Here is a 10,606-nt window from a genome sequence, read left to right on the forward strand (position 1 = left end):
CTAGATGCCTTCACTAGTCCACAACAGCCTAGACATGTACTGATGCTCACATTTTATACTTTCATCAGCTAGACACAAGTAATCAGAAAACTCTTTTTAAAATAAATGTAAATCATCTCCTCTTTTCCTTTTGTCATATATAAGTATACACACATATGAAGACAAGCAAAACCACAATCACAATGTTTTTGTATTTTTCCCCCTACAATCTGGACTCAGGGGCTCATCATCATCATCATCATCATCATTATTATTTAAATTGTGGTGAAATCTACAAACATAAAAATCCCCATGTACACCATTTTAAGTGTGTATTTCAGTGGCATAAAGTACATAACACTGCTGTAAAACTATCACCATCCATCTCCAGAAAATTTTCACCAAAACACAATGTTTTGAAAACTGTCAATTTTATTACGTACCTCTCGTTCAAACAGAACAGCTAAAGAAAGAAATATAGACAGAGAGACATGGACACTCTTAGCTGCTACATTTCAGAAGTAGTAAAGTAACCCGCGTTGAAAAATCTCTTTCTATTTTATCATTCCTTGCAAATCCTTGCAAATTCCTTGCTTTGTGAAAACAAAATTTAAAATATTGCTGGTATATAACAACCAGAGTTTATAACAAGGCAACCATTTTATAGCCCTCCAAGCTCATTAAAACTTCATTCTTCCTGTTGTATTCTATCTTTTGGACAGGTATATAATTAAGATAGATGGTGTGTGTGATCCTAAGAGCTCCCTTATCGGAGAATGTTCTGGCCAAATTCAGTTTGTTACATTATATTATTGTTTTTTTGTTTTGTTTTTTTTTAATGTCGCTTAGTATCATACTTCTTAGCTGTCTCCATTAATATCAAATCTAGGTATTTTCCTTTCTAAAATGTTTTCTTTTCTTTTTTTTTTTTTTTTTAAAGATTTTATTTATTTATTTGACAGAGAGAGACACAGCGAGAGAGGGAACACAAGCAGGGGGAGTGGGAGAGGGAGAAGCAGGCTTCCCGCGGAGCAGGGAGCCCGATGCGGGGCTCGATCCCAGGACCCTGGGATCGTGACCTGAGCCGAAGGCAGCCGCCCAACCGAGTGAGCCACCCAGGCGCCCCTCTAAAATGTTTTCAACCTTTGTTATATCCACTAATTCTGAGATGTCTGAATTTTACCACTGACTGGATAGATCTTTTTCTAGTATTAAGTGTAAGTTTTAAGGCAGTGAAACATGAACTGAACTATGTTTGTGGTAGTTATCTTTCACTTCTTCTGTATTTTCTTAAAAATTTTGTAATCCCGTGAAAATATGCCAGGCCATCTTATGAGAGCATGGTATCCAGAACTCTATCCTCCTTCTTGGAGCTTAAGAATGTTCTAGAATAGTATAAGGTAGGAACAGAGCGTCCAGGATCAGGAGAAGGGGACTATGCGAAATCTCTGGCATGAGTGGGCATCCCCTCCTGGGCGGTCACCGGGCAAAGGGCTGGCTGCGGCATAAAGGAAGTCCTGCCCAGGGAGCGGCAGCTGATATAGTCTGCGAGCCAACATGGTGGCTCCCAAAGTACTCCTCAGTCCCCTTGCAGTGGCCTTTACATCTAGTTTTTCTCATTTGTTTCAGTGGTTTCTTCACATCCACCCACCACGCTCTGCCCTCAGTCTCTTCTCCTCTAGTCTAGAATAATATTTTCTATTCCACCAGAGCAAATCCCACAGCTGTGCCTCACATCGCCCAAACTCTGAGCCTAGGCCTAGAGACCTCCAAGTCCAAAGGCCTTTGAAAAACCACCACGCTGAATTCCTTTCTTGTCTGCCTCCCACCGGGTCACATCTCACCCTCAAGCCAACAGCCAAACAACAGGGGCTTGAAAAGGGGAGGGACAGCTACAGAGAGCAGAAAGAAAGGGGATTTTTGTCACGGATATTTCAAAAACATTGTCCCACTGTGATGTAGAGAAGTAGATTTTGTCTGATAGAAATAAAATATAGGGAAGCCTGGGTGGCTCAGTCGTTGGGCATCTGCCTTTGGCTCAGGTCATGATCCCAGGGTCCTGGGATCGAGCCCCACATCGGGCTCCCTGCTCCATGGGAAGCCTGCTTCTCCCTCTCCCACTCCCCCTGCTTGTGTTCCCTCTCTCGTTGTGTCTCTCTCTGTCAAATAAATAAATAAAATCTTAAAAAAAAAAGGTAAAATAAAATATAGTCAGGCTCTCTACTGGGGAAATTGATCTGCAGAATAGCAGTCCCTCTCTAGCCTCAAAAGGTAGTCTCTTAACAATTTTTTTAGGAAAAAAAACCCCAATAAGTTGGGGCACCTGAGTGGCTCAGTCGGTTAAGCATCTGCCTTCGGCTCAGGTCATGATTTGGGGGTCCTGGGATCAAGCCCCATATTGGGCTTGCTGCTCAGCCAGGATCCTGCTTTTCCCTCTACTGCTCCCCCTGCTTGTGTTCTCTCTCTCTCTGTCAAATAAATAATTAAAATCTTTAAAAAAAAAAAAAAAAAAAGAGAATTTGCTATTGAGAAACATACCTTACAAAGAAAATATTATTAGAACTTTTAAAAATGCCAAAATTGGGTGCCTAGTTTCCCCCTAGAGACTTTGATTTAATTGCTCCAGGGGTAGAGCTCCAAACAAAGCTAATTTTTAAAGTTCCCCAAGTAGTCACTGTAGGGCGGAAACCCTCTGGATATAAACAGGGCCAACTCATTCATTAGACTCAGCATGTACACTGCTCAGGCCCATAATGCTCTCAGAAATCCACAAAATGTTTAATTTCTTTTAAAATTAGAGGAGAAAAAATGAGCATTTAGGTGGAAGAACATGTTTTACTATATAATATTAACATACTTTATACCAATGCATTTGTAAAATATCATTTTTTTAAAGATCTTATTTATTTATTGGACAGAGAGAGACACAATGAGAGAGGGAACACAAGCAGGGGGATGGGAGAGGGAGAAACAGGCTTCCCGTGGAGCAGGGAGCCCGATGTGGGGCTCAATCCCGGGACCCTGGGACCATGACCTGAGCCGAAGGCAGACGCTTAACCAACTGAGCCATCCAGGCGCCCCATTGTAAGATATAATTTTTAATATTTTTTTGGAAGAAGGGACCCACTATGCCAAAGTGCCCAGGTACCGCAGAAGACCACGTAGCCCTATAGTAAAGGAACTATGTAAGGGTACATCTTTGAGTATCCTTAAATATAATTATTCTGTTCGCATTAAAATACATCAGTCATGTTTAGACCTCACACTGGCAATAGTGATGCCTAAATTTCCTTTATCATGTCCTGTCCACTTCAGATGGTTCACGGTGGTCTCTATCCCACTGCAGTGAGCCAGCTGTAAATTCTGCTTTGCTGCCAATGATAGCCTAAGAGGCATCTTTGAGTGCCTAGTCTTTTATCCAAACATTTAATGCTGTGTTCGATTGGAGCCACTGGCCATGTCCCTGTAGTTTCAGAGACAGAGTGGGCTGGAGGCCTCAGAGGAAGAGAAGCTTTGTCCCTGACTGAGAGGCCCAGGGTGACTCTTGTCCCCGCCAATGTAGAGGCTCTCCACCCTGGCTGTGCTGGCCCCTGATGCCCCTGGCCTCTCCTGCGGGCAGAGCTGCTTAAGGCTGACTTATACACAAACCTCTGCTGCCCCTTTTCCTTCTTTCTAAGCCCGCATCCAAAGCTTAAAAGTCATCTTCATTGTGTTGGCACAAAATCTGGAAATCATATGGCGAGGGAAAGCCCTATGGACACCAATATCCATGTCCTTATATTTCACAGAAGGGTCTCAGGGCTGGGAGGGACTGAGGTATCAGGCATGGAGGGACAGCTCCAGGCTGGGTTCTGTGGGCATGTGGTCCCCTCTGAGCCTTGGGTGTGAGACTAAAGCACATGGGGCGAGGGGACAGTGGGGGGCCCAGTGCCTGGGTAGCTCAGTCAGTGCTCTGACTCATGTCATGATCCCAGGGTCCTCACATCAGGCTCTCTGCTCAGCAAGTAGTCTGCTTCTCCCTCTGCCCCTCCCCACCACTCATGCTTGTGCTCTCCATCTCTCTCTTTCTGAAATAAATAAATACAATCTTTAATAAATGAATGAATGAATAAATAAATAAATAAAGCAAGCAAGCAAGCAAGCAAGCCAGCAAGCAAGCACACAGGGGAAAACTGCCCCAAACCACCCATCTGGAAACTCCTCATGGCCGCCCAGGCGCTAAGGGCCCCTTGGCTTCGTGCAGGGCGCTGGAGAGGCGAAGACCAACCCTGTTCTGAAATGAGGGAAGGAAGTCTTGGGATGAATCTCCCTAAATGCCTTCCAGTCTGACAGCCTGGGATTCTCCAGCAAAGCTCTGGTTCTGATAGACCCAGGAGCCATAGAGATTGCTTCTTCACATATTCATTAAGGAGCTGGTCTTGGGCAAGTTGTGTGACTTTTCTGAGCCTCAACTCCCTCATCTGGAAAATGGGGATAAGAACATCTACCTCACCAGGTGGTTCTGACATTTAAATGTGCAACGCGAAGTTCCTCAGACTGCCCCAGAAATCCAAGTTCCTGCTACAATCACTGTCTCCTTGACCACAGGACTGTAAACAGAGGGAATCACCAGCCTGTGGACTTCAGCCTGCTCTTTAGTAGACCAACTCACAAGCCCTATGCCAACTCTTTCTAGGTTCTAGAAAAATAAATCATATTGACTTTTGCAAGATAAACTAAATTCTAGTTTTTGTTATTTCAGGACTAGCTACCAATTAATCCCTTGATACTTTTTCTTTAGACATACCCAGAAAGATGCATTCTGGAAGGAGAACTCCCTTGTTTGAGAGCTTTGGCAATCCTAAATGAACAAAAACACAGCATTTATTTATTTTTATTTTTTTTTAAGATTTCATTTATTTATTTGACAGAGAGAGACACAGGGCGAGAGAGAACCTAAGCAGGGGGAGTGGGAGAGGGAGAAGCAGGCTCCCCGCTGAGCAGGGAGCCCGATGCGGGGCTTGATCCCAGGACCCTGGGACTGTGACCTGAGCCGAAGGCAGATGCTCAACGACTGAGCCACCCAGGCGCCCAAAAACGGAGCATTTAAAAACAGCTCATCTGGTGTTTCAGGTCTCATCTGTTGCCCAGGTAGTCTGAGAATGTGGCCCGCAAGATGGCTTAAATGACCTATGATCAAGTAATCCAACCCCCTACAAATGGTTCATTAATTTGCTACAGAGAAATTGTGGCCCACAGAGTTAAAATTTAAAAAAGAATTTTTTTTAAGTTTTGTTTTTAATCTTGGAATTTGAGCTATCCTGACTTTGGCCAAAGTGTGGTGAAAAGGCAAGGCTTTTATATACTAGAGTTGTTTCGACACAGCCAGGGACACTCTGGGGATAATATTTAACAAATGCATCTTCATTGAACTCATATCAGTGGTGTCAGAATGACCGAGGAGACAGGGACTGTGAACTTGTCCTGTGTGTCCCTCCCTCGGCTGATCGCTGATGAATTCTGCCTTTCCTACTCCAGATAGGCATGACAAGCTTCTAGAAAGTTCAGCCCTGCTTGGGGACAACGGAGCCACAAAATGCACATAAAATTCTTTTGACTATGCTGGATCCCTCTAATGTTGCTATTTATTCTCTCTTGTTTTTTTTTTTTTTTTTTTTTTTTTATTGTGCACATTGAGACACCTGTGGGAAAAATTTGTGGTCCCCTTAGAGGAAATCCTGAAAGGGCAGTGTGGAATCAACTCAACCATGTTTCATTTTTTTTCTCCTCCTCTTTCAACATTTTCACCTATATGATAGGGACATCCTACCTTTAAAGTGAATAAAAAAATAAAGTGACGGTATCTTTATCTTCCTGTCTCCCCCAGAATAAGAATGTGTTAATGGCATACTCAGCTTCATTAACTTCCTCCACACTATACACAAACACATTTGTTTTTCTAAAGGCTATTTAGGATCTTTAAATAGTAATTAGACTCCACCTCTTCCCTGTGGGGTTCATGAATATCACCTCCCTTTAGAGACCCTGGGATCCAGGCCACGGGATTATTAAATTACTAGTCCAAGTCCACGGGGCAAGTTTTGTTAGAATCAGATGGGCGGGGCTATGCCCTGGTCTGGCCACAAAATGATGAACTCAGAACCTGTTCTCAGTGGCATTTCCTGATGGCTAGGGTGTGCAGGGACTAGCAAGTGTTTGTTTATTCATTCATCAAACATTTACTGGACACCGGATATGTGCTAGTGGCGGGAGACTCAGTGAGGGAACTGGCCCTCTCCTTGCAGTTAAGGAGCTCACCATGTGTGGGGGGACTGAGTTATAAGTAAATATGTGCTGTGATAAAACTCTGCAAGGCAACGTGGGTGGACAGAGGAGGAAGGACTTGAGCTAAACCTTAAAAGATAAAGAGCCAGAGGGAAGGACGTTCTAGGTAAAGGAGCCTCGAGAGCGGGCCCAGAGTATAGGGGTGAGGTGGGCAGGGGCATGGCCCCTTGTTGAGTTCTCTGGCAATCCGGGCCAGAGCATGCACGGCTTTCCACACCTCGCCAAGGGGTTAGAGTTTTTTCCAGTAGGCCGAAGGAAGACCTCGCAAGTTTGCCAGCCCACGGGACTCTAGAACTTCAAATAGAAACTTAATTGTTGGGGCACCTGGGTGGCTCAGTTGGTTAAGCGACTGCCTTCGGCTCAGGTCATGATCCTGGAGTCCCGGGATCGAGTCCCGCATCAGGCTCCCCGCTCGGCAGGGAGCCTGCTTCTGCCTCTGACCCTCCCCCCTCTCATGTGCTCTCTCTCTCTCATTCTCTCTGTCTCAAATAAATAAAATCTTAAAAAAAAAAAGGGGGGGGGCGCCTGGGTGGCTCAGTTTGTTAAGCGGCTGCCTTCGGCTCAGGTCATGATCCTGGAGTCCCTGGATCGAGTCCCGCATCGGGCTCCCTGCTCAGCAGGGAGTCTGCCTCTTCCTCTGACCCTCCTCCCTCTCATACTCTCTGTCTCTCATTCTCTCTCTCTCAAATAAATAAATAAAATCTTAAAAAAAAAAAAAGAAACTTAATTGTTTGCTATATTAAGTATCTTCTAGCACCTACAAGAGTGAACACCTGGACAAGTGAATGGTTTGAGGCAGAGATTCTTAGCCTCATTTGGAAAGGGTGGACGGTCTAGAAATGAGATAGGGCAGCCAAGCAATAGCCTCCCCTCTGCTCTGGCTCAGAGCCAGGCCTTGCTGGGGAGGGCACAGCTTGGTCTCACTGGATGGCAGAGAAGTCGCTGTGGTGCCAGGCTGGTGGAACTTGCTAGACGTCTGACCTCTAGAGTTCCAGGGCAGTCACTCCACCATGAAACAGCTTGGGGGTGACGCAGTGGGAGTAGTACCAGGAGAAGCGGCCGGCTGGCTGCCATAGCTGTAGGAGGCAGGGCCTGAGGACCCACACGCACTGTGAGAGCTGTTGCTACGGGATGATTCTGTGCAAACCCAGTGTCACTGAGGGCTGTCAGCTGCCCCCCCCCCCCCCCCCCCGAGGGAGCGCTTTTGCCCCAGGGAGCTGGGGTGGGGAGTGTAGACCTCAGGGGCAGTCCTTGCTGGACTTCTGGGAAAATACTCCAGCTCTCCCCCTGCCCCCCAGACCTCCAGGCTGTGAATTCTGGGGGTGGGGGAGCATTGAGCACCTTCTCCAGAGGCACCATTACACCCTAATGGTGGCTGCCTCCTTCCCTCTCTCACGTTTCCTGCTCCCTCACTCCACTTCTGGAATAACCACCGGACCCATATCCTGTCTCAGGCCCCACTGCCAGGGCAACCCAAACTAAGGCTGACTCTTCCAAAGGCTCCAGCCAGAAGTCCCCTTTCCACCCCCACTTTCTTCCCAAGCAGAGCTTCTCCACTTCAACCAAATAAACCACTTTACTCTTTTCTGCTTTACTCACTTCCTCCTGTTTCCTGTCTTGCATGTCTGAGCTCACCTTCTACAAATGTCCTTCCGCGCTCCCTTTATTACCCGCATTCCCTACATCCTCACAGTGGGAGCCACAGGAAGCGGTCCACGATGCAGCTTCCCTCCCGTGGCCCCTCCTGTGTTCCACATCACTACTTCTATGTTATTCATCCCACAGCATTACTCTCAATGTTCCTGCATCATGTTTTCCATGGACACAAAATTGGGTGGAGAAAAGAGGAGAGTTTTCTTTACTCTTCCTCCTGAAAATTTCACTTCTGGCAAGTTGCTGCAATTGACAAAACAAAAACAATAACAAAACCCCCAAACCAAAGAACGACAACAACAACAACAACACCTCTTTCTACAGGCTCAGTAGCAGCAGTTAAGGGAGACTTACATTGAATAAAAATAAAGGAAGGATGCTTTTCAAAATTTCTCAAGCTTTGCCCGGAGAGAAAGGTTTGCTTTCAGTTAGGGCTGAAGGGGCTTGAGCATGCAACCTGATAACAGCCCATCAAAAGGCAGTTTCTCTGATAAACTAATCTCTACCCCCTCTCTCTCCTCACCCTCAAAGGCTCCCCTTATTTTTGTTATTGGCAACATAGTTGCCTCGAAGTGGGTGGGAGGGCAATTGCTGATTAACGCTTTTTATTTTTATTTGTAAGTTTTAAAAAAGATCTTATTTGAGAGAGCGTGCACAGCACGAGAGAGAGGAGCGGGGAAGGGGGAGGTACAGAGGGAGAGGAAGAGACTCCCCATTAAGCCTGGAGCCCGAAGTGGGCTCGATCCCAGGACCCTGAGATCATGACCTGAACCGAAGGCAGACGCTTAACTGAATGAGCCACCCAGGCGCCCCTGATTAATGCTTTTGAAACACTTAATAAATATTTACTGAGCACGTACTTTCTAGAGCTCCTTGTGCAAGGATCTAGGGAAGAAGTAAGATTAATGACATTCGGCACCAGGCTCTCCTTCAGGAACCACTCACCACTGGTAGCCATCAGAGGTTTCCCTGGGTCTTCCCGATGGCTGGCTGGCTCTCGGCTCTCAAGTACCTTGGCCGCTGCCCTCAGCCCCCTCTGCCCTAACTGAGGGCACGGCACTATTCTCTCCTGGCCCCTGGTCTGACCCTCACTCTCCTTCACCCTGCACCTGGACGCTGCTCACATCTGGCCCTCCACCTCCCACCCCCACCTCCCGCTGCCTGTGGGCTATTTCCACTGGAAAGTGCTGTCATTACCTCAGAGCCTTCCACAGCTCTCATAGAAAATCATCCTTATTTCTGGTGCTCTAAGCCACAGGCCAAAGTCTGTATCAGCTTTGTCTTTGCCTTTTGCAATCCCTCCCTGCACATACCTGGTTCCCAAGTCTTGTGGCTTCTTTTTGGAAATTTCTTTCTTTCCTGTCCCACCCTGCGTCAAAGCCTCCTCATAGCTTTGCTGGTTCCTAGGCTGCAAGTTTCTGCCATTCCTGGTCTCTAGGGCCTTTTAAAAATGCCTTCCCTCCTTAAGATGCAAGTTCTCTTCTAACCATTTTGCAGTGTCCAAGTACTGTTGGTTAACTTGAGCCCCCTCACTGCAGTATTTCATGCCTTTTCAAAGGCATCTGTCTGGCCCCATTCCCCTTTCTAGTATGCCTACAACATAATGATTCAATATTTGTATTGTGAGAGGATCACCACAATAAGTCTAGTTAACATCCAGTTACAAAGATTTGTGTGTGTGTGTGATGAGAACTTTTAAGATTTACTCTTTTATTTTATTTTAAAGATTTTATTTATTTATTTGAGAGAGAGAGCACAAACAGGGGGAGGGGGAGAGGGAGAGGGAGAAGCAGACTCCCTGCTGAGCAGGGAGCCTGGTGCTATGCGGGGGGCCTAATCCTAGGACCCCTGGGGTCATGACCTGAGCAGAAAGGCACTTAACCGATTAACCAACTGAGCCACCCAGGTGTCCCAAGATTTACTCTTTCAGCAACTCTCAAATATGTAATACAGTATTACATATAGTCACCATGACTTATTTATGTAATAACTGGATGTTTGAATCCTTTCAACCATTTGCCACCCCCACCTTCCACTCCCCACCCCCCATCTCTGGCAACCATCAATCTGTTCTCTGTGTCCATGAGCTCCTTTTAAATTTTTTTAGATTCCACGTATAAGTGAGATCATATGGTAGTGTCTTTCTCTGACTTACCTCACTTAGCATAATACCCTCAAGGTCCATCCATGTTATCACAAATGGCAAGATTTCCATCTTTTTTAATGGCTAAAATAAAATTTGTATATATATCATTTATTCATACACACATTTGTGTATGTTACATATTCATCACATTTTCTTTATTCATTCATCCACCGATGGACACTTAGGTTGTTTTCATATCTTGGCTATTATAGATAATGCTGCAATGAACATGGGGGGGGTGCATATATCTTTTTGAGTTAGTGTTTTCATTTTCTTCAGATAAATACCCAAAAGAGGAATTGCTGGATGATATGGTAGTTCTATTTATAATTTTTTGAAGAACTGCCATATTGTTTTTTAAAATGGTTGTACTAATTAACATTCCCAACAATGCACAAGGGTTCCCTTTTGTCTACATCCATACCAACAGTTATTTCTTGCCTTTTGGAGAACAGCCATTCTAACAGGTGTGAGGTGATATCTCATTGTGGTTTTGATTTGCAT

This window comes from Mirounga leonina, unplaced genomic scaffold (assembly GCF_011800145.1).
Source record: "Mirounga leonina isolate KUSES-001 unplaced genomic scaffold, KU_Mleo_1.0 Mir_91, whole genome shotgun sequence".
Lineage (NCBI taxonomy): Eukaryota > Metazoa > Chordata > Mammalia > Carnivora > Phocidae > Mirounga > Mirounga leonina.